General features: G+C 45.8%; 1 long non-coding RNA gene and 1 other non-coding gene across 2 annotated transcripts; both read left to right on the top strand.

Annotated features, from left to right (window-relative positions):
- The first annotated feature begins 7,842 nt into the window (after nt 1-7,842).
- LOC114812299 lies at nt 7,843-21,148 on the top strand. The gene is made up of 4 exons (XR_003759957.2): nt 7,843-8,020; nt 10,452-10,600; nt 13,386-13,492; nt 21,106-21,148. It is a non-coding gene; the product is annotated as an uncharacterized LOC114812299 (long non-coding RNA).
- Nucleotides 18,843-18,980, top strand: LOC114812414. Its single transcript, XR_003760067.1, has one exon. It is a non-coding gene; the product is annotated as a small nucleolar RNA SNORA7 (small nucleolar RNA).
- Nucleotides 21,149-22,375: the final 1,227 nt, after the last annotated feature.

Here is a 22,375-nt window from a genome sequence, read left to right as displayed (position 1 = left end):
TCTTTCCACTGAGCCATGCTGCTTCTCTAAATAACGTTGGTATTTGCTAAGCACTTGCTATATGCCAAGCACTGTTCTAAGGGCTGGGGTAGATAAAAGGTAATCAGGTTGTCCTACGTAGGACTCACAGTCTTAATCCCCATTTTACAGATAAGATAACTGAGGCACAGAGAAGTTAAGTGACTTGCCCAAAGTCACACATCTGATGGGTGGCAGAGCCAGGATTCGAACCCATGACCTATGATTCCCAAACCTGAGGTTTCCTGGACTAGAGAGTGGGGAGGGGTGGTGGGTGAAAAAGGAAAGGGGAATGTAATGATCATAATAACTGGTATCTGTTTAGCGATTACTAAGTGCCTGGAACTGTACTAAGTACTGGGTTGGATACAAACAAATTGGGTTGGACACAGCCCCTCTCCCGCATAGCGTTCACAGTCTTAAACCCCATTTTACAGAAATAGGCAACTGAGGCACAGAGAAGCTAAGTGACGTGCCCAAGGTCACACAGCAGAAAAGTGATGGAGTTGGGATTAGAACCCAGGTCCTTCTGCCTCCCAGTCCCATGCTCTTTCCACTCCACCATGCTGCTTCCAACGTCTATGTCTCTGGTCTGGCTGACAGTCCCAGCCAGCTTTAACCCACAGCTAGGAAAATCCTCCATCAGATGAAATTCACAGGACTGGAATGATATTTGTGGCACATGGATCTTTTTTCCTGTGACTTCATCTGGCCTTGATTACTAAGAAATTATCTGGCGCAGAGCAAGGTATTTATCCGCTAAAAAAAAGATCAGTTCAAGCAGTCTGCTCATATAGGACCTGCTTGCTTACCGTTTCACTTTTGCCTACTACCCATAAATGAGGCACAAGTTTGGATGTTCTTTAGTCAATTTGTAATTGAAGTAGCACTTCTTAAAAAAATCAATTTGCCAAGCACTCTGTAGAGCGTGGCTTTAGAAAACTGTAAGAGTGCTCTGAGAATGCTAATGCCATGTTCATGAGTTAATGCCATAAGCAAAAATATCTTTTGTGCTCTGGTCCAGGGAAGTTTTGGAGGACTTCTGCCAAAACTCATTCTCTTGCTACCAATAGACCAGAACTACTATTACTAATAATAACTTTGGTAAGTTCTTTCTGTATGCTAAGCACTGTACTAAACCCTGGGATAGATACAAGATAATCAGGTTAGACAAAGGTCCTGTCCTATATGGGGCTCACAGGTCTAAAGAGGAGGAAGAACAGAGATTGGGCCCCCATTTTACTGATGAAGAAACTGAGGCACAGAGAATCGAAGTTACTTTCCCAAGGTCACACGGCAGACAAGTGGCAGAGTCAGAATTTGAATCCAGGTCCTCTGATTCCCAGGCCTGTGCTCTTTCCACTAGGCCATATTGCTCTGACTCAGGAAATATGATGGTGGTATTTGTCAAGTGCTTATAAATGCTTGCTTGGATCAATACAAGCAAATCGGATTGGATACAGTCCCCGTCAGTCAGTCAGTTGTATTTACTGAGCACTTATTATGTGCAGAGCACTGTACTAAGCACTTGGGAAAGTACAATATAGAAATAAACAGACACATCCCGGCTCACAGTCTTAATCACCATTTGACAGATGAGGTAACTGAGGCACAAAGAAGTGAAGTGACTTGCCCAAGGTCACACAAGACAGGTCGCAGAACCGGGATTAGAAACCAGGTTCTTTTGACTCCCAGGCCAGTGCTCTATCTAATAGGCCAGGCTGCCTCCCAGGCTCAGATGTAGGCTTTAAGGGGTGCACTCCCTCCCTGTTTCTTTTTCCTCTTCCATTACCTCCGCCCCTTCTCCCTTCATTCATTCATTCAATAGTATTTACTGAGCGCTTACTATGTGCAGAACACTGTACTAAGTGCTTGTAAAGCACAATTTGGCAACAGATAGAGACCATCCCTGCCCATTGACGGGCTTACAGTCTAATCGGGGGGAGACAGACAAAAACGAGACAACTTAATCACGATAAATAGAATCAAGGGGATGTACACCTCATTAATAAATAGGGTAATAAAATTATATACAAATGAGCACAGTGCTTAGGGGATGGGAAGGGAGGGGGAAGGGAGGGGGGAGGAGCAGTGGGAAAGGGGGCTGAGGGGAGGTGAAGGGGAGAAGGGGGAGGGGGAGGAGCAGAAGGCAGAGGGGGAGCAGAAAGGGAGCAGAGGGAGCAGAGGAAAAAGGGGAAGCTCAGTGTGGGAAGGCTTCTTGGAGGAGGTGAGCTCTCAGTAGGGCTTTGAAGAGGGGAAGAGAGTTAGTTTGGCGGAGGCGAGGAGGGGGGGCATTCCAAGACAGCGGTAGGACTTGGGCCAGAGGTCAACGGCGGAATAGGTGTGAACGGGGGAAGGATCTGTTCCCTTAAGCACAGGCCTGGGACCACACCCAGATCCACCCTGGAGGTTTAAAGGACTCTGGGGTCTTGGAGACACAGGCATAAGAAATCCTGGGACTTGGAAAGCTTTCTGTGGCTTGTTTGTGTATATCTCCAAGTGCTTAGTACAACGCTCTGTACACAGTAAGTGCTCAATAGATACGATTAATTGATTGAAATTTGGCACATATCTGCATAGTCAGAGCCCCAATGTGGGACAATGACTGTGTCCAGAATGGTTAATTTGTGTCTATCCCAGTGCTTACTTGCCAGTGCTTGGCACAAAAATGAGTACTTGGTAAATACCATTTTAAAAAAAATCTGTGCAGGGAATATGGCTATTTTTTAAGCCATGAACAATGGATGGTCTTTCTTGAAAACCACAGACCCTTGAGAAGCTAAATGCCTTTGCCCACCAGACCCACAAGCTGTTAAGATTGTTACCTTTAGCTGGGCTGGACTTGAAATCACTCCCAAGGAGAAACACACATCTTTCACTGCCATCTTGGGAAAATCGCATAAACGTTAGTGCAAGAAGCTGACCTATATGTCAGTCCACAATGGTTTAGTAAAGGCTACTAGGAAACTAAGAAGATTGCCTAGCAAAGACATCCACAGGCATATTTCAAGGCATCAATCAAGCAGTGGCATTTTTGAGTGCTTTCTGTGTGCAGAGCACTGTACTAAGCACTTGAGAGAGTTCAGTAAAACAGCCCTCAAGATGCTTACATCCAGAGGGTATCACCTTCAGCTACTGCAACTACCTTTAAAATAAAGGAACTTCTGTTGTCCCCCTCTAGACAGTAAACTTGATGTGGGTAGGGGATGATTGATTAATTGATGTTTGTTTTCCAGATTTCTTATTTAAGGGACTTCCCCGGAGGTTTTTTTTCTTTTTCCCACAATCAAGGATTTCCAGAAAAAATGACATCCTGCAATGTTAACCCCTTTGATTGCAGATATAGAACTGCTATGCTGGGGCAGGGCATGGCGTAGTGGAAAGAGCACAGGCCTGGGAGTCAGAAGGTCATGGTTCTAATCCCAGCTCCACCATTTGTCTGCTGTGTAACCTTGTGCAAGTAACTTCTCTGTGCCTCAGTTCCCCCATCTATAAAATGGGGATTGAGACTGCGAACCCCAGATGGGACAGGGACTGAGTCCTACCTAATTTGCTTGTATCCATCCCAGCACTTAGTAAGTGCTTAATAGAGATCATTATTATTATTAACATCTAGTCCAGGATTCGGTCTCTAGCAGTGGCACAAAGGATGTTGGAGAGGCATTGTGATAGCTGTCCTATTTTAATCTTACCTCGTGATTATGGATGGACTTTCTAGGATCCCAAACTTTTTCCATCTAGTGACTCATCACAGACTGGGATCCATGAATTGATCTAATCTGTTCAAGGTACTGATATTTCTGCCTGCACCACTTTCTGGGATGGATGCCTTTATAGGTCACCCACTGTTACTTGCCCACTGTGCCTGGGCTAAGCCAAGGGCCCAGGGTACTTGGACCTGCAGTGGCAAAATGGCTCTTTGCTCTGTCCATCACACTCTTGCCCATCCTGCATGAAGTCTAATGGACTGTGAATCTCACCCTCTAGAAAAATACTCAAAATACTCCTTTTATTTCCCTCTCTCTTTTCATTCAATCGTATTTATTGAGCTCTTTCTGTGCTTCCTCTTCCCTTCAATCAGTATCATTTATTGAGTGCATCCTGGACACAAAGCACTGTATTAAATGCTGGGGAGAGTACAATGAATCAGTAGACATGAGCCTTACCCTCAAGTAGCTGCTGCGTGACCTTGGGCAAGTCACTTAACTTCTCCATGCCTCAATTCCCTTATCTGCAAAATGGGGGGTTAATACCTGTTCTCCCTCCTACTTATACTGCAAGCCCTGTGTGGGACCTTATTATCTTTTTGCCTACTCCAGCACTTAGTATGGTTCTTGGCCCATAGTAAGTCTTAACAAGTATTATCGTTATTATTATTATTATTATTTAGCTTACAATCTAACAGAAGAGAAGCAATGTAGCCTAGTGGAAAGAGCACCGGCCTGGGAGTCAGAAGAACTGGGTTCTAATCTTGGGGCTGCCCAATTCTTCATGTGTGACCTTGGGCAAGTCACTTAACTTCTCTGTACCTGAGTTCTCCTCTCCTACAGGGACAGTATCCAACCTAATTAATTTGTATCTACCCCCAGACAAAGTTAACCCACCTGTGCTGGGCAGCACCTGCATGGGATAGAGTCAAAAGCGGATGATGAAGTGATCAAAACGTTGATCGAAAACAGCGGCAGAGACTCAGGTTTTTACTGTTCAGAAGAAGGCGACGGTAACTTCCATATCTTTACCAGGAAAACTCTATGGATGCACATGCCAGAGGGACTTCATGATAGAAGAGGGGATTTTCTGAAAAGGATATGTCCATGGAGTCGCTATGGGGTGGAAATGACTCGATGGCCTTTGAAGAAGACCCCGAGAGATAGTACAGTGTTTGACACATAGTAAGTACTTAGGGATACCATTTTAAAGAAAGGTGACAATAAAAGATAAAGAGACTGGAAAGATAGATATATACAGTTGATTAAATGTTTGAATAATATGTAACTGTGTAAATCTAGATGAACTGGGGGCCTATGGGTGATTGCTATGCCTATGTACTGAAGTGACATTTGGGAGGATATGATCTGGAGAGAAGAAAAATAAATTAGGAAAAGCCTCCTGAGAGAAGTAGAATTGCAAAAGGGCCTTGGAGGGAGGGAGAGCTGAAGGCTGGCAGATTTGAAGGAGGAGGGAGTCAGTTCCAAGGAAGAGGAAAGGCAAGGAGGGCAAGGGGTGGGAGATGATAGAACAAGGCACAGTGAATAGATTAGCCTGAGTGGGAGCTGGAATGTTGTGGGAGAAGAGCATGGATAACTAAGTGGGAGAGGGTTGATGGAGTGCCTTTAAGTCAATGGTCAGAGTTTCTTCAAGAGGCAACATGGAAGGGACACCCCTTGAAGGCTTTTAAGGAGGGGGGAGACAGGTGCAGAATGATGTTTTAGAAAAATGATGCAGGCAGCAGAGTGAATTATGGAATGGAAGGGACAGTGGAGAAGCAGGTAGACCAGTGAGGAGGCTGTTCAAAGGTAAACCAGGGCACCCACCATCTCAAGGTCAAATGCTATCTCGTGACTGCCTGAGCCAGCAAAGTGGAACTCAGAAACACGGATTGGGACACGGCCCCCTCAACCAAAACCATGAGCTAGACATCTCAGGCCAGAAATACAGAAGGTATCAGCGTGGGTTAGTGGAAAGAGCACGGGCTTGGAAGTCAGAGGACATGGATTCTAATCCCGGCTCTGCCACTTGTCTGCTGTGTGACCTTCGCTCCTCTGTGCCTCAATTAACTCATCTGTAAAATGGTGATTAAGACTGTGAGCCCCAAGTGGGACAACCTGATTACCTTCTATCTATCCCAGTGCTTAGTACAGTGCTTGGCACATAGTAAGCACTTAACAAATACCATAATTATTATTATTATTATCCCTCACCCCTGTGCCAACCACATATGATATGGAGGAGTGGGTAGGGGGAACAGTGATTGGACAAGCAGAAACCAGAAGCCCGAATGTCCTGGAAGGACAGTTGGTAAGTACCCGCCATCTCTGACATTCTGGGCAGGTTGGAGACTTACAGCAGCCAGCCGTGTGTCACCTCTGCCCAGAGTGTGAGATGTCCACTCTGTCCCAAGTGAGGGCCGTAGGACAGATGAGTGTGCCGCTGAGTGCTGGTAGGGCTGGAAGCTCGGGCACTTCGCCACTGACATATAAGTTATATGAGAGTTCCTCCCAAGTGGGAAGTGTTCATGGGTGGGAGCGAGGTGCTTCACTATGTGTGAGGGACACAGGAATGAATTCCTCCCAAGTGGCAAGCATCTGTGGGTGGAAGCTAGGTGTTTCGCCATATGCGAGTAATCTATAAGCGTATTCCTCCCTGGAGGGAAGTTCAATTGACCGCATGTGACTAACTAAAGTATATTCCTACCAAAAAGGGAAGTTCAATTTGCTATGTAGAATAAATCTTGCATAGTTTAGCCTTTCTGACTCTGGTCTCTCCCTCTCGCCAGGCTGATCTTCAAACCTGTCCCCTCGCAGCAGGTGACAGAAGCTGAATATAGTAGTCGAGGTGGGATATGATAAGTGCCTAGACCAGGATGGTGACCATTTTTATGGAGAGGAAAGGGTGAATTGGGAAATGATGTGGTTATCTCTCCAGGATATCTCCTATTCCCTAGTAAATGATTCTTCTGTTCCTTCTCCTCCTCACTTCTTTCACTAACAATAATTGTGGTATTTGTTAAGCACTTACTAAGTGCCAGGCACTTTACTAAGTTTTGGGTAAATACAAGCTAACCAGGCTGGACACAGTCCCTATCCCACATTGGGCTCCCAGTCTGAATCCCTATTTTCCAGATGAGGGAACTGAGGCCCAAAGAAGTGAAGAAACTTGCCCAAGGTTGAAGTAACTTGCCCAGAGTCACAGAGCAGACAAGTGGTGGAGCCAGGATTAGAACCCAGATCCTTCTGAGACCCAGGTCCTTGCTCGATCTACTAAGTCACACTTTTTCCCTCTTCCATATAGATAGATATAGATATAAATTATGTATTATAAATTATTCATTTATATTAATGTGTGTCTTCCCCACTAGACTCTAAACTTGGGTAGGCAGGGAGCATATGTGCCAACTCGGTTGTACCGTAGTTTCCCACGTATTTTGTACAGTGCCCATTGATTCATTGATCCTCGGCCACTTCATTCCAGACTCTCCTTTCTTTCCTTCTATCTTAGAAACCCTTTCTCCCATGATTCTCACACTGCCGATGTTAACAATAGCTCAGTGGTGACCATTTATGGCATTTGAGATGGTGAGGTGAAATTCATAGACTGTTTAGGCTTATCTGGGAGCCTGTTGCTTTTCAACCTATGAGGAACTTCAGCCCACAGTAAGTGCTTAATAAGTACTATTACAACTGTCACTATCACCGCTGACTTGAACAAAATAAATGGCACAATCCCTGCTGGCTGTAAGAAACTTTAATGACGTGGAAATAGCATGCTGCCCATCCGGAAGAAAAAAGAAGTGTTCTGTAAGGAGAGAGATTCAGCGGCTCTGCCCTTGTAAAGGAAATGGATTTCAGAAGTAAAAGACTTTGGAAGGTGTCTCTGGGTAAGACGGATGGAGGGAAACATGAAACTGTCTCTTTAGCTGTTTCAAAAAGAGGTGCTTCTGCGCGGCTCTGCTTTGGCCCGACGTCTCCAAGCTGAAACGAAACCCAAGAGCTGCCCTCCTGCAGAGAGAATGAGAAGAAACAGATCGGTCCCCCGGGATACGGGATACGTACAGACACTCCGTCCTTGGGATGAGAGACCAAGGGCAGATACTTGTGTGGTGGAGTGGCCAGGAGGTTGGCTTCCTGCTATCACTGCTTCCACAAGCTGCTGCAGGGCAGCTCTGGGGCAGCGGTTGGAGGAGAGGTCGGAAGCCAGGGAATACACCAGGAGAGACTGCGGCAGTCTGCAGGGGAAGCCGTGGGGCTCCGTTGATGAACAGCACTGCTGTGAGGCGCTGAGAGTAAGCTCGCTGTGAGGAGGAAATGTGTCTGTTTATTGTTGTATTGTACTCTCTCAAGAGCTTAGTTCAGTGCTCTGCACACAGTAAGCGCTCAGTAAATACAATTGACTGACTGAGAGAAGCCTCCAGCTGCCAGACCCTCTGCTTAACTACCCTTCTTCAAAGACTTACTGAAGGCCCATCTCCTCCAAGAGGCCTTCCCAGACTAAGCTCCACTTTTCCTTATCTCCTCCTCCCCTTCTGCATCGCCCTGACTTGCTCCCTTTACTTTCCCCCCTCCCTGCCCCCACAGCACTTTTGTCTATATCTGTCATTTTATTAATTTATATTGATGTCTGTTTATTTGCACTGATGTCTGAGCCCCCACCCGTACCCCGCCCTCCCTAGAGAAACAGCGTGGATCAGTGGAAAGAGAAAAGGCTTAGGAATCAGAGGTCATGGGTTCTAATCCGTCCTCCGCCACTTGTCAACTGTGTGACTTTGGGTAAGTCACTTAACTTATCGGTGCCTCGGTTACCTCATCTGTAAAATGGGGATTAAGACTGTGAGCCTCACGTGGGACAACCTGATGACCCTATATCTACCCCAGTACTTAGAATAGTGCTTGGCACATAGTAAGCACTTAACAAAAACCAATATCATTATTATTATTATTATTTAGATGGTGAGATTGTTGTGGGCAGGGATTGTCACTCTTTATTGCTGTATTGTACTTTCCCAACCGCTTAGTTCAGTGCTATGCACACAGTAAGCACTTAATAAATACTACTGAAGAATGAATGAACACTCCAGCCCTGGACAAGGGGATTTTTGTCTGTTTTGTTGTTGTTTTTAAAGTATTTGTTTTTGAGTACCTATGGGCTGGGAATATTTCTACCAACTGCTATATTGTTCTCTCTCAAGCACTTAGTAATAATGATAATAATTATGGTATTTGTTAAGCTCTTACTCTGTGCTAAGCACTGTTCTAAGCACCAGGGTAGATACAGGGTAATCAGGTTGTACCACGTCGGGCTCACTGTAAGCCCGTCAAACGGCAGGGACTGTCTCTATCTGTTGCCGACTTGTTCATTCCAAGCGCTTAGTACAGTGCTCTGCACATAGTAAGCGCTCAATAAATACTATTGAATGAACTTTTTCCCCATTTTACAGATGAGGTAACTGAGACACATAAAAGTTAAGTGACTTACCCAAGGTCACACAGCAAACAAGTAGCAGAGGTGGGATTAGAGTCTACGTCCTCTGACTCCCAAGCCCGTGCTCTTTCCACTAAGCCACGCTGCTTCACTAGTACAGTGCTCTGCACACAGTTAGTGTTCAATAAATACCACTGATTGATTAAGTGCTTACTGTGTTCCAGGCACTATACTAAGCTCCGGGGTAGATACAAGCTGAGCAGGTTGGATGCATTCCACATCTCACAACAATCAATTAATCAAGCTGGTGCTAGAGGAGTGAAGTGTGCAGGCTGGGCTGTAGTAGGAGGTCAGCAAGGTAAGGTGGGAGGGGGCAATAGGATTGAGAGCTTTAAAGCCGATGGTAAGGAGTTTCTGTTTGATATTGAGGTGGTTGGGCAACCACTGGAGGTTCTCGAGGAATGGGAAGACACGGACAAAACGTTTTTGTTGATGAATGATCCGTGCAGCAGAGTGAAGTGAAGCCCCTTACGTGAGGCTCACAGTCTTAATTCCCATTTTCACAAATGAGGTAACAGGCACAGAGAAGTTAAGTGACTTGCCTAAGGTCACAAAACAGACAAGTGGAGAAGCCAGGATTAGACCCCAGGTCCTTCTGACTTTCATACTCGGGCTTTATCCACAAGGCCACGCTACTTCCATCTCTGTCTTTGTCTGTCTGTCTGTCTGTGTGTCTCTCTCTCCCTCCTTTTCTCCCCCACTTCCTCCTCCTACTCTCTCGCACTTAACAAATACCATAATTATTATTATTATCCTTCACCCCTGTGCCAACCACATATGATATGGAGGAGTGGGTAGGGGGAACAGTGATTGGACAAGCAGAAACCAGAAGCCTGAATGTCCTGGACTCGGGCTTTATCCACAAGGCCATGCGGCTTCCATGTCTGTCTTTGCCTGTCTGTCTGTGTGTGCGTCTCTCTCTCCCTCCTTTTCTCCCCCACTTCCTCCTCCTACTCTCTTGCTCCCTTGAGCTCCACAAAAGCATGGTGATGCAGCAAACGATGACTTTTGCTGGAAAGAGTGAGAATTTACAATGTAGTAACCCAGAAGAGGCAGTCTGCTGGTAACGCCAAAGAGTTGATTCAAATATAATAAGACAAGGATTGTATGCCTGCCACTTGACGTTCACTTTAAGTTAATTGCAACGAATGAGGCATTTTACACTGTTGCTAAAACTCACATGTGTTCTAATTAACATTTAGCTTCCATTTTATTAAATCTACCGCTCTTGCCAGCTCTCCGTAGGCAAACGAGTGCAGAGTTGAATTTGGTGAAGTAAGCGCTGCCTGGTGCAAAAAGCCCCATCTCGGTCAGTCCGTGGTTCTGCCGGGGTTCCTCTTCACACCGGACTCAGGAAGAGATACCTCTCCCACACCTGCCCGAGGTCAGTATAGGTGAACAGATGCTTTTGTCAACCTCAGTGGTATTTATTGAGCGCTTAGTATGTGCACTGTGTATACCTGCAGTAACAAATGTTATCTTTGTGTCTAAATAGCACTCATACAAGGAGCAACGCGGCCTAGTGGATGGGGCACAGGAGTTGGAGTCAGAAGACCTGAGTTCTAATACCGGCTCTGCCACTCAATAATAATGATAATAATTGTGGTATTTGTTAAGTGCTTACTGTGTGCCAAGCTCTGTACTATGTGCTGGAGTGGGAACAAGCAAATTGGGTTGGACATAGTCCCCGTCCTACATCGGGCTCACAGTTTCAACCCCCATTTTACAGATGAGGTAACTGAGGCACAGAGAAGTGAAGTGACTTGCCCAAGGTCACCCAGCAGACAAGTGGCAGAGCTGGGATTAGAACCCACGAACTTCTGACTCCCAGGTCTGTGCTCTATCCACCATGTCACGCTGCTTCTCGTGATTGCTGTGTGACCTTGACGCACTTAATTCCAATGGGTCTCAGTTTCCTCATCTGTCAAATGGAGATTCAGTATGTGTTCTCTCTCAATCAATTAATCAATTATATTTATTGCAAGCTTACTGGGTACAGAGCACTGAATTAGACACTTGGGAGAGTACAGTACAACAGGGTTGGAAGACACGTTCTCTGTCCACAACAAGCTTCCAGTCTAGGGGACTGTCCCTCCCTCTTAGACTGTGAGCCCCATATGGGACAGGGTTAGCGTCTGAGCCTATTAGCCTGCATCTATCCCAGTGCTTACCACAGTATTGTGCACCTAGTAAGCACACTATCACTATTATCACTATTACTACTATGAACACGGCGGCCCCAGGCAAAGCCAGCACTCTCTGGTCAGAGCTGGGGATGGGGAAGCAGCGTGGCTCAGTGGAAAGAGCCTGGGCTTCGGAGTCAGGGGTCATGGGTTCGACTCCCGGCTCTGCCGCTTGTCAGATGTGTGACTGTGGGTGAGTCACTTCACTTCTCTGTGCCTCAGTTACCTCATCTGTAAAATGGGGATTAACCGTGAGCCTCACGTGGGACAACCTGATTACCCTGTATCTACCCCAGCGCTTAGAACAGTGCTCTGCACATAGTAAGCGTTTTACAAATACCAACATTATTATTATTATTCAAAGAACACAGTTCTACTGCTATAACTGCCCTCCACCTCCCAGGGCCACAAAATGCTGGTTTGCTCTCAATTCCACTGAAGGGTGAGGGATTCCTAAATCATTCCTAGCTTTCACTCCGATAGCAGACAGATTAAGAAACCAGCCTTCTTCAGAAATGTTGCTAAATTGCTGTAAAATCCATGTTGCATCCCACACTAGAGAAGTGTGGATATCCATTAGCTTGAAAGATTCTTGAGAGTGTGTCTACTAACTGTACTGAACTCTCCCTAACCAGTGCTCTGCGCACTGTAAGACCTCAATAAAAACCACCGATTGATTGATTAATTCAGTAACAGATGCAGTATGCTATGCTAGGGAGTAGTGTGGCCTAGTGGAGAGAGCACGGGCCTGGGAGTCAGAAGGTCATGGGTTCAAACCCTGGCTCCGCCACCTCTCTGCTGTGTGACCTTGGGCAAGTCACTTCACTACTCTGTGCCTGTTACCTCATCTGTAAAATGGGGATTTCGACTATGAGCCCCATGTGGGACAAGGACTGTGTCTAACCCGATTTCCTCGTACCCACCCTAGCGCTTAGTACAGTGCCTGACACCTAGTAAGTGCTTAACAAATACCACAATGTAAGAACCCCTTTAGGGTGCAATTCCCAAGCTAGTCCTCTAGACTGGAAGCTCATTGTGGGCAGAGGATGTGTCTGTTATATTGTTATATTGTACTCTCCTAAGCTTTTAGTACGGTGCTCTGCACACAGCAAGCACTCAGTAAATACTGACTGACCCTTGAACGTGTCATGAGGCGATGATTATTCGGGTGATAGAATAGTCAATTTCTTAGCATCTGTCATCTGTTATTCTTTTTTTGTTGTTGTTGAGGGGGAGTCAGCTGGAGGAGATGCTCTTGCTTTAATACACCAGGATTGAAAACCATGAGGTGCTTAATTAATAGGAGACCCAGAGCCCATTCTGGCTACATCATTTTCCTGAGATTTTGCACGAGAACTTCACTGGGTGTATCGTTCCCAGTCTTCCCCACAGAATTTTAATAAGGGGTCTTGAATTCTTGACTTCCAAAATTATCAGTTCAGATCCCTGGAAAAAAAAAGTCCTGTGAGTTTCAAAGTCTGTCTCATCTGGATAAAATACAGGACCCAGGCTGTTGACATAATGCAATTGTCTCCTCACATAATGTCTTTTAAAGGTCATTGCTTGCCATTTCCCACTGGAGCCCATAATGTCATTCCTAACTTTTTTTTAGGTTTCTAATTATTACGCTATTACTTGGGGAGTTTATTTTACTTTATATTAAAGTCTTGCTTTGGGCCATCCAAAATGCTATGCAGGTTCCAGGCTAAGTTTGGTCGCCACTAATTGTGGAATGCTATTTTTAGTTTCGCCTCTATTTGTTTCAGGGGGTGGAGCTGCCCTTGGTGAAGACTCTGAAAAGAAAATCTAGTTTTAGGAAGTTTTAGAGGCGTGCTGGAGAACTTGAATCATTTAGTAGTAGCCGTCATTTTGGAAGAATCCCAAGAAAGAGCTATCTTAAACCAGGGTGGAGGGAGGATCAGTTCTGCATAAGGAAATTCAAGAATCCCAGTTTCTTTCCATCTGTCTTGACCTTGACTTTTCTAGCTCTTAAGTAGGATCTCAAGGAGGAGGCACTCAAAGCTCTGGAGAGAGGAGAGAGGAGCAAAGAGCAAACAGAACCAGAACTGGAAAAGATGGAAAGAAACCTACAGGTAGGCAAGCCCCCCACTTGATTATTGACAGATAGCCCTGTAGGCAAAAAGTGACAACTATATACCCGTTCAGTAAAGTGGGATCAATTATCAGTGGAACTGATGTGTTCAGTGGACCTCATGGCAGCACAAGTTAACTTCTTGAATGCACAAAAAAACAAACAACAACGGTTCTTTCATATCATTTTCTGTTTTGAAGAAAGAAGTGGCATTTGTAAAGCTCTACCTTGTACCTCCAGATAATAATCATGGTATTTGTTAAGTGCTTACTCTGTGCCAAGCACTGCTTTAAGAGCTGGGGTAGATACAAGATAATCGGGTTGGACACCGTCCCTGTCCCACGTGGGGCTCACAGTCTTAATCCCCATTTTACAGACGAGGAAACTGAGGGACAGAGAAGTGAAGGGACTTGCCCAGGGCCTCACAGCAGACAAGTGGCAGAGCCAAGATCAGAACCCACATCCTCCAACTCCCAAGCCCCTGCTCTTGCCACTAGGCCATGCTGCTTCCTTTACCAGACAGGCTGACTACCCAGCTGATCCCTAGGCTGGCCCGAGGTCCCGCTGATGTCCTCAGATTAGAGACGGGTACCCAGCATGAATTGTACATTCCAAGTGCTTAGTACAGTGCTCTGCACACAGTAAGTGCTCAATAAATACGATTGATGAATGAATGAATGAAATGACTTTCCCTCTGGGATGGGTGCTGAGGAGTGGACAGACTGCCAATCCTAGAGGTTTCCAGAATTATCTCTCCGGATGTATAGGGCTGGCTAGCTAGCTTGGGCCATCACATTGGCTGATGAGGCTACGATTGTGAGAGCCATTAGGAAGGGCAAATTCTGTCCAACTTTTCAATCTTTTGCTAGGTTTGTCTCATACGTGGCTCATCTGTATCAGCTCAATAAGTCTGCTTCACCCACAACATACTGAAAGGCATTTAGAATTGGACAGTGTTTGGAGCTGGGGCTCTTTCAGGAAATACCTCCGTAGAACACAAAGAATGGGGATTGGAATTGCCCTCGGCACTAGGAATTCAGTCCCTTTTGGGGACTGTCTCTGCGACTCTTCTGGCCCCAATCCTTTGCCCACATCGTCCTCTGCTCTGGCACTCCCGCAGACCACTACTCTCCCCACCTTCAAAACCGTATTAAAGTCACATCTCTTCCAAGAGACCTACCATTAAGCTCTCTTTTCCCCTATTCCCTGTCCCTTCTGTGTCACCTCTGTACTAAATGTGTACCCTTTAAGCGCTTGGTATTTATCTCACTCTGAGCCCCACAGTAGGTATGGCTGGCAAGAGGAGCAGTATGGCTTAGTGGATAGAGCATGGGCTTGAGAGTCAGAAGATCTTGGGTTCTAATCCCAGCTCTGCCACTTGTCTGCTGTGTGACCTTGGGCAAGTCACTTCACTTCTCTGGGCCTCAGTTACCTCATCTGTAAAATGGGGATTGAGACTGTGAGCCCCCCGGGGGACAGGGACTGTATCCAACCTGATTAGCTTGTATCTACTTCCCCCTTAAAATTGTGCTTGGCACATAGTAAGTGCTTAACAAGTGCCATTATTACTATTATAAACCTATATGTTTCTCCCCGTCTCGACTGTAAGCTCCCGGTGGCCAGATATTGTACTTTCCCAAGAGCTCAGTATAGTGCTCTGCACATAGTAAATGTTCAATAAGTACCATTGTTTCACTGATTGATTGGAATACAGATATATCATAGAGGTAATAATTCAGACTACTTGTTTCTGGCATTAGTGAGAGGATGAATCATTTGGTATCCTATTTGGCCACGTAATAAGTTGTGAGAGTCTACATTCACATGGCTAAGCATACTAAGTTGGCTAAGGAATGAAAAAGCCACCAGTAAAGGCAGAAGTTTCTTTTCATTTTAATAATAATAATGTTGGTATTTGTTAAGCGCTTACTATGTGCCGAGCACTGTTCTAAGCGTTGGTGTAGCTACAGGTAATCAGATTGTCCCACATGAGGTTCACAGTCTTAATCCTCATTTTACAGATGAGGTAACTGAGGCACCGAGAAGTTAAGTGACTTGCCCGGAGTCACACAGCTGACAGGTGGTGGAGCCTAGATTAGAACCCATGACCCCTGACTCCTAAACTCGTGCTCCTTCCACTGAGCCACGCTGCTACTCTGTAATGTAATTTTACATTAGCTGCCCCCTTGGAACCAACTCAGTGAATGATAATTGCGATACCTGCTAAGTGCAGACCATAAGGATATGTATTTAAGTGCTGTGGGGCTAGAGGTGGGGTAACTGTCAGGTGCCTAAAGGGTACAGAACCAAGGGTACAGATAATAATGTTGGTATTTGTTAAGCGCTTACTACCTGCAGAGCACTGTTCTAAGCTCTGGGGTAGATACAGGGGCATCAGGTTGTCCCACGTGAAGCTCACAGTTAATCCCCATTTTATAGATGAGGTAACTGAGGCACAGAGAAGTGAAGTGACTCGCCCACAGTCACACAGCTGACAAGTGGCAGAGCCGGGAGTCGAACTCATGACCTCTGACTCCGAAGCCCAGGCTCTTTCCACTGAGCCACGCTGCTTCCCGGATGACACAGAAGCGGGGGGGGAATAGAGGAAATGAGGGCTTAGTTTGGGAAAGCCTCTTGGAGGTGTGATTTCAGTAAAGCTTTGAAGATGGGGAGAGAGGTGGACTGTCGTGTTTGAAGTGGGAGGGACTGCCAGATCAGAGAGAAGATGTAGGCAAGTGTCAGCAGCGGGACGGATGAGATGGAGGTTCAGTGAAGAGGTTGTCGTGACAGTGGGATCTCTCTGCGGGGTGGGCCAGCAGGCACGAAGTGGCGTCGGAGAAGTAGGGAGAGTAGCCGCACGTTATTATTGCGTCTCACCCGACTGGTACATAGAAGCCTGCAGGGCAACGCGGCTCCTACCCACACGGTGAATCGATATCTCATTACAGATAGGCCTCTCTGCTCCCCACACCCAAACAAGGCATCCTAATGGGTCTGTTTTTGACATCAGAGAGGAGAGAAGGGGATGAAGAGCTAATGGGGCTTGGTGCAGTTTTCGCAGACGCTTTGAATTTTTGAGAACTCCTTATCCTCTCACAGATGCGGTGCCATTTAAAGACCCTCAGCGAAGCAGAGGGGCCATTCCAAATTCTGAGTCGTGACGTGATGGGCTAATTCAGGCTGCGGCACCATAATCTTTTTGCTGCAGCACATTAAGCCTGAACTTGATCTGATTTGTTATTCACCAAGGAATATCGCTAGACTCTTCCTCCTAACTACAGAAAACAGGACTCTCTCAGGTTGGGTATTCCAGAGGAATATGTCTTGATTCTCTCCTCAGAGTTGTAGAAGTTACATTCTGACACGAGAACTGATCGGAAGCAGAATCAGACTGTAGTTAAAAGAGTGATTATCAATCAGTGGTACATATCGAGCACTTACTCTGTGCATAGCATTGTACTAAGTAGCTTGTGGTTGGGGAACATTTCTATCAGCTCCGTTGTATTCTCCCAAGCGCTTAGTACAGAGCTCTGCACACAGTAAGCACTCAATAAATAACATTGATGATGATATATTATAACAGAGCTGGAAGACAAATTCCCTGTCCACAGGAGCTTACAGTCTAGATGGGAGACAGACATTAAGTAAAAAATGGATATGTACCTAAATGGTATGGGGCTGAGGGTGGGATAAATACCAAGTGTTCAAAAACAGCGTGGCTTAGTGGAAAGAGCAAGGGCTTGGGAATCAGAGGATGTGGGTTCTAATCCTGGCTCCACCACTTGTCTGCTGTGTGACCTTGGGCAAGCCACTTAACCTCTCTGTGCCTCAGTTACCTCATCTGGAAAATGAGGATGGAGACTGTGATTCCCCACATGGGACAACCTGATTACCTTGCATCTATCCCAGTACTTAGAGCAGTGCTTGGCATATAGTAAGCACTTGGCAAATATCACCATTACATAGCAGCGTGGCTCAGTGGAAAAAGCCTGGGCTTGGGAGTCAGAGGTCATGGGTTCGAATCCCAGCTCTGCCACTTAGCTGTGTGACTGAGGGCAAGTCACTTAACTTCTTTGTGCCTCAGTTACCTCATCTGTAAAATGGGGATTAAGACTGTGAGCCTCACATGGGACAACCTGATTACTGTGTATCTACCCCAGCCCTTAGAACAGTGCTCTGCACATAGTAAGCACTTAACAAATACCAACATTATTATTTTTATTACAGCTCCTTGTGCATAGGCTACACAGAGGGGAGGGCAAATAGGAGAAAAGAGGGCTTCGTAAGAGACGGCCTCTTGAAGAAGATGGATTTTATTAAGGCTTTGAAGGTGGGGAGAATGGAAATTTGTCATATACAGAAGTGGAGGGAGTTCCATGTAGAAGTTCTAGCATCCCTCTGAAAGGATGGGCTTGGCAATCTAAATCTGTCCAATCTTCATGAAAAGCTCCAATGCTAGATGGTTTTAAGTTAAAGATTTTAAATTGGGGAAGAGGCCAGAGAAGCGGTTCTGAAAAGCCACCTGTTAACATTCTGGGTTTATTCTCGCCCACTGGCTTTGCTATCAAACTCTATCTAAGAGCTGACTGGATGGCGTTCCCAGCCACCAGCACCGCAGCTCCAACACAGCAGTCATTCTTGAGACCAATCATTTCAGAACTAATTATTGCTATTGTTTTTGTCTGTCTCCCCCATTTAGACTGTAAGCCCGTCAATGGACAGGGACTGTATCTGTTGCCGATTTGTACATTCCAAGTGCTTAGTCCAGTCCTCTGCACATAATAAGCACTCAATAAATACTATTGAGTGAATGAATGAATGAAATGGCTTGGGCACTTTTACCCTCCATAAGGCTCTCTGGAGCTGCCTGAGTGAAGTAAGACCTTCATCAAAAGCTGGGCTATCTGAGAATCATAATGGTGGTACTTGTTAAGCGCTTACTATACGCCAAGCACTGTTCTAAGCACTGGGGTAGATACAAGGTCATCAGGTTGTCCCACACGGGGCTCACAGTCTTAATCCCCATTTTACAGATGGGGTAACTGAGGCACAGAGAAGTGAAGTGACTTGCCCAGAATCACACAGCTGACAAGTGGTGGAGCCGGAATTAGACCCCAGGTCCTCTGACTCCCAAGCCCGGGCTCTTTCCACTAAGCCACGCTGCTCGACCTAGTGGAAAGAGCACAGGCCTAGGAGTAAGAGGACCCGGGGTCTAATCCTGGCTTTAACATGTGTCCGCGGGGTGACCCTAGGCAAATCACTTAACCCCTCTGTGCCTCAGTTTCCTTGTCTGTAAAATGGGGATACAATGCCTGTTCTCCCTCCTATTTAGGCTGTGCACTCCATTAATTCCCCTCTCAGGATTGCACCTGGAGAGTTTCCAGTACTCTACCAATCTCTTCTATGGGAGGGAGAGTCACGCAGAGGCATATCCATTCCATTCCTAGCTTAGGCAGTGGCTAGAGAATGGAAGGCAATCTGCTACAAGTCAAAACTCACCTGTGCTTAGCAGCAGGGTGATGGGAGGGAGTCCAGGGTAGAGACTCAAGTTTACTGCGTGGAAGGAAGCAATGGTAAATCACTTTCGCATTTTTACCAAGAAAACTCCATGGATATAATAATGTTGGCATTTGTTAAGCGCTTACTATGTGCAGAGCACTGTTCTAAGCGCTGGGGGAGATACAGGGTAATAAGGTCGTCCCACGTGAGGCTCACAGTTAATCCCCATTTTACAGATGAGGGAACTGAGGCCCAGAGAAGTGAGTGACTTGCCCACAGTCACACAGCTGACAAGTGGGGGAGCCGGGATTCGAACCCCTGACCTCCGACATCCCAGCCCGGGCTCTTTCCACTGAGCCATGCTGCTCCATGGACATATCTCTCCCAGAACACCCCACCTTCATCTGCAATCATTCTGGTAATGCATGGCTCAGTGGAAAGAGCCCGGGCTGGGGTGTCAGAGGTCAGGGATTTGAATTCCGGCTCCACCACTTGTCAGCTGTGTGACCTTGGGCAAGTCACTTGACTTCTCTATACCTCAGTTCCCTCATCTGTAAAAATGGGATGAAGACCGTGAGCCCTACGTGGGACAACCTGATGACCTTGTATCTACCCCAGTGCTTAGAACAGTGCTCAGCACATAGTAAGCACTTAACAGATACCAAAATTATTATTATGGAGTCGCTATGGGTCTACTCGTCACCCCATCGTGCCATTGAGGGAGATGGGCCTTGAAGTAGGGGCCTGTGAGTCAGAAAGACCTGGGATCTGAATCCAGCTCCACCTTTTCTCTGCCATGCCACCTGGGGCAAGTCACTTAACTTCTCTGTGCCTCAGTTACCTCATCTGGTAGGGATTAAGGCCATGATACCCACGTGGGACATGCACTTTGTCAAACCTGACTGGCTTGTATCTACTCCAGTGCTTAGTACTTTTCCTGGCATATAGTAAGTGCTTAACAAGTACCAATGAAAAAGTAGGGAGCGAATAGGCCTCGTTAGATGACAGAAGCAAATCCATCTTCATCAGACACTAATGATGAAGCAGCCACTATCCCTTTCAACCTGGTAGAAATTGAGTATCAAGAAAAGCAGAAACAGACATCGTTCACTGGTACCAAGTGGGCACTTTGCCTTTCCAGATTTGAAGGATGACCAGGAGCCTCATCCTTTGTGTTTCCAATTATCCTCTCATTTAGGATCTGTGCCAGCTTCCCTCTTGCCTACTTTGTAAGTCTAGGAAGGTTACTATTTGGGGAATAGAGAAAGAGTCCAAATTTCTCTCTACAACTTTAAAAAAGTGTTACTACTCCTATAAGCTGGTGCACCATCTGAACATTTCCTGTGTGCAGAGCTAATGCTTTAAATGGCTTAGTTTTCCGGTAAATTAGAGTTATAACTGTCCTGCCTCTCTTCAAAAGGATATTGTGAAAATAAATGTGCCCTTATCACGGGAGGATAGACTTGGATACCCCCCTACCCAGGAGCACAAGTTACCTCTGTGGTGCCCAAACCCCACTAATCTGCAAGACCTTAGGATGGGTGGGTCAAGGATGGAAGCTTTGCAAATATTTAGAAAGAGGAGTGCTTTGCCATCATCAAATTAGGGGTGAGGGAGAGGAGGGAAGAGATTTAATTGTGATAGCATTAGTTTTATATCTTCCCCCTGGATTGTAAACACCATCTGTCTTCAATGTATATGTTTTACTGTACATTCCCAAAGGTCTAGTATAAACGCTTTGTACTAAGGACGTGATCAACAAAAGTAGAAAACATTAAAATGTATCTTAGACTGTGAAGCCTGTGGGAGGTAGAGACTGTGTCTAATCAATCAATCAATGATATTTATTTACTACGTGCAGAGTACTGTACTAAGCACTTGGGAAAGTACAATACGACAGAGTTAACAGACATGTTCCCTGCCACAATGAGTTTACAGTCCTCTAGGCTGTAAGCTCGCCTCTAGTAATAATACTAATTATTATTATTATGGTATTTGCTAGGTGTTTACTCTGTTCCAGGCACTGTACTGAGCACAGGGGTAGATACAAATTTATTAGGTTGGACACAGTCCCTGTCCCACATGGGGCTCACACTCTCAATCCCTATTTTACAGGTGAGGTGACTGAGGCCCAGAGAAGTGAAGTGATTTGCCCAAGAGCACACAGAAGACAAGTGGCAGAGCCGGGATTAGAACCCATGGCCTTCTGACTCCCACGTCCATGCTCTCTCCACTACGCCATATTGCTTCTCTAGACGGTAACCTCATGTGGGCAAGGAATGTGTCTGTTTTTTGTTGTATTGTACTCTCCCAATCACTTAGTACAGTGCTCTGCATACAGTAAGTGCTCAATAAATATGATTAAATAAATGAATGGAGATCTGGTTATGTTGTCTTTACCTCAACATTGAGCACATAATAATACTACTCAATAACTACAAAAAGAAATGTGTACATATTTATATATATATATATATACATATTACATATATATCTATATACATAAGGAGAGAGAGAGTGTGTGTGAGGAGACAGAGAGAGCTACATTTGCTTTTGAAGATAATGATATTGATGGTAAGGTTCATTCATTCATTCATCCAGTAGTATTTATTGAGCGCTTACTATGTGCAGAGCACTGTACTAAGCGCTTGGAATGTATAAATTGGCAACAGATAGAGACAGTCCCTGACCATTGATGGGCTTACAAACTAATCAGGGGAGACAGACAGACAAAAACAATAGCAATAAATAGAATCAAGGGGATGTACATCTCATTAACAAAATAAATAGGGTAATAAAAATTTATACAAATGAGCGGACGAGCACAATGCTGAGGGGAGGGGACGGGAGAGGGGGAGGAGCAGAGGGAAAGGGGGGGGAAGGTGGCTTAACTGAGGGGAGGTGAAGGGGGGGTAAAGAGGCAGCAGAGGGAGCAGAGGGAAAAGGGGAATATCAGTCTGGGAAGGCCTCTCTGTGAGTGTGAATCTGACTGAAGTGATAGATGTGAGATTGCCAAATCCTGCTGCATGGTTAACCCTTATAGCCCTGCTCAACTAAGGGGTCTGTCCCAGAAAGGCCTCCACCTCCGTTTTTGAAGCTGCCTCTCGGAATCCCTACATTCTTGATGGCTTTGCTCGAAGAAAGCAATCCCTTTCCCAAATAATAATGTTGGTATTTGTTAAGCGCTTACTATGTGCCGAGCACTGTTCTAAGCGCTGGGGTAGACACAGGAGAATCAGGATGTCCCACGTGGGGCTCACAGTCTTAATCCCCATTTTACAGATGAGGGAACTGAGGCACGGAGAAGTTAAGTGACTTGCCCACAGTCACACAGCTGACAAGTGGCAGACCTGGGATTCGAACTCATGAGCCCTGACTCCAAAGC

This window comes from Ornithorhynchus anatinus, chromosome 5, assembly GCF_004115215.2.
Source record: "Ornithorhynchus anatinus isolate Pmale09 chromosome 5, mOrnAna1.pri.v4, whole genome shotgun sequence".
Taxonomy (NCBI): domain Eukaryota; kingdom Metazoa; phylum Chordata; class Mammalia; order Monotremata; family Ornithorhynchidae; genus Ornithorhynchus; species Ornithorhynchus anatinus.
This window is presented reverse-complemented; position numbering and strand designations above follow the sequence as displayed.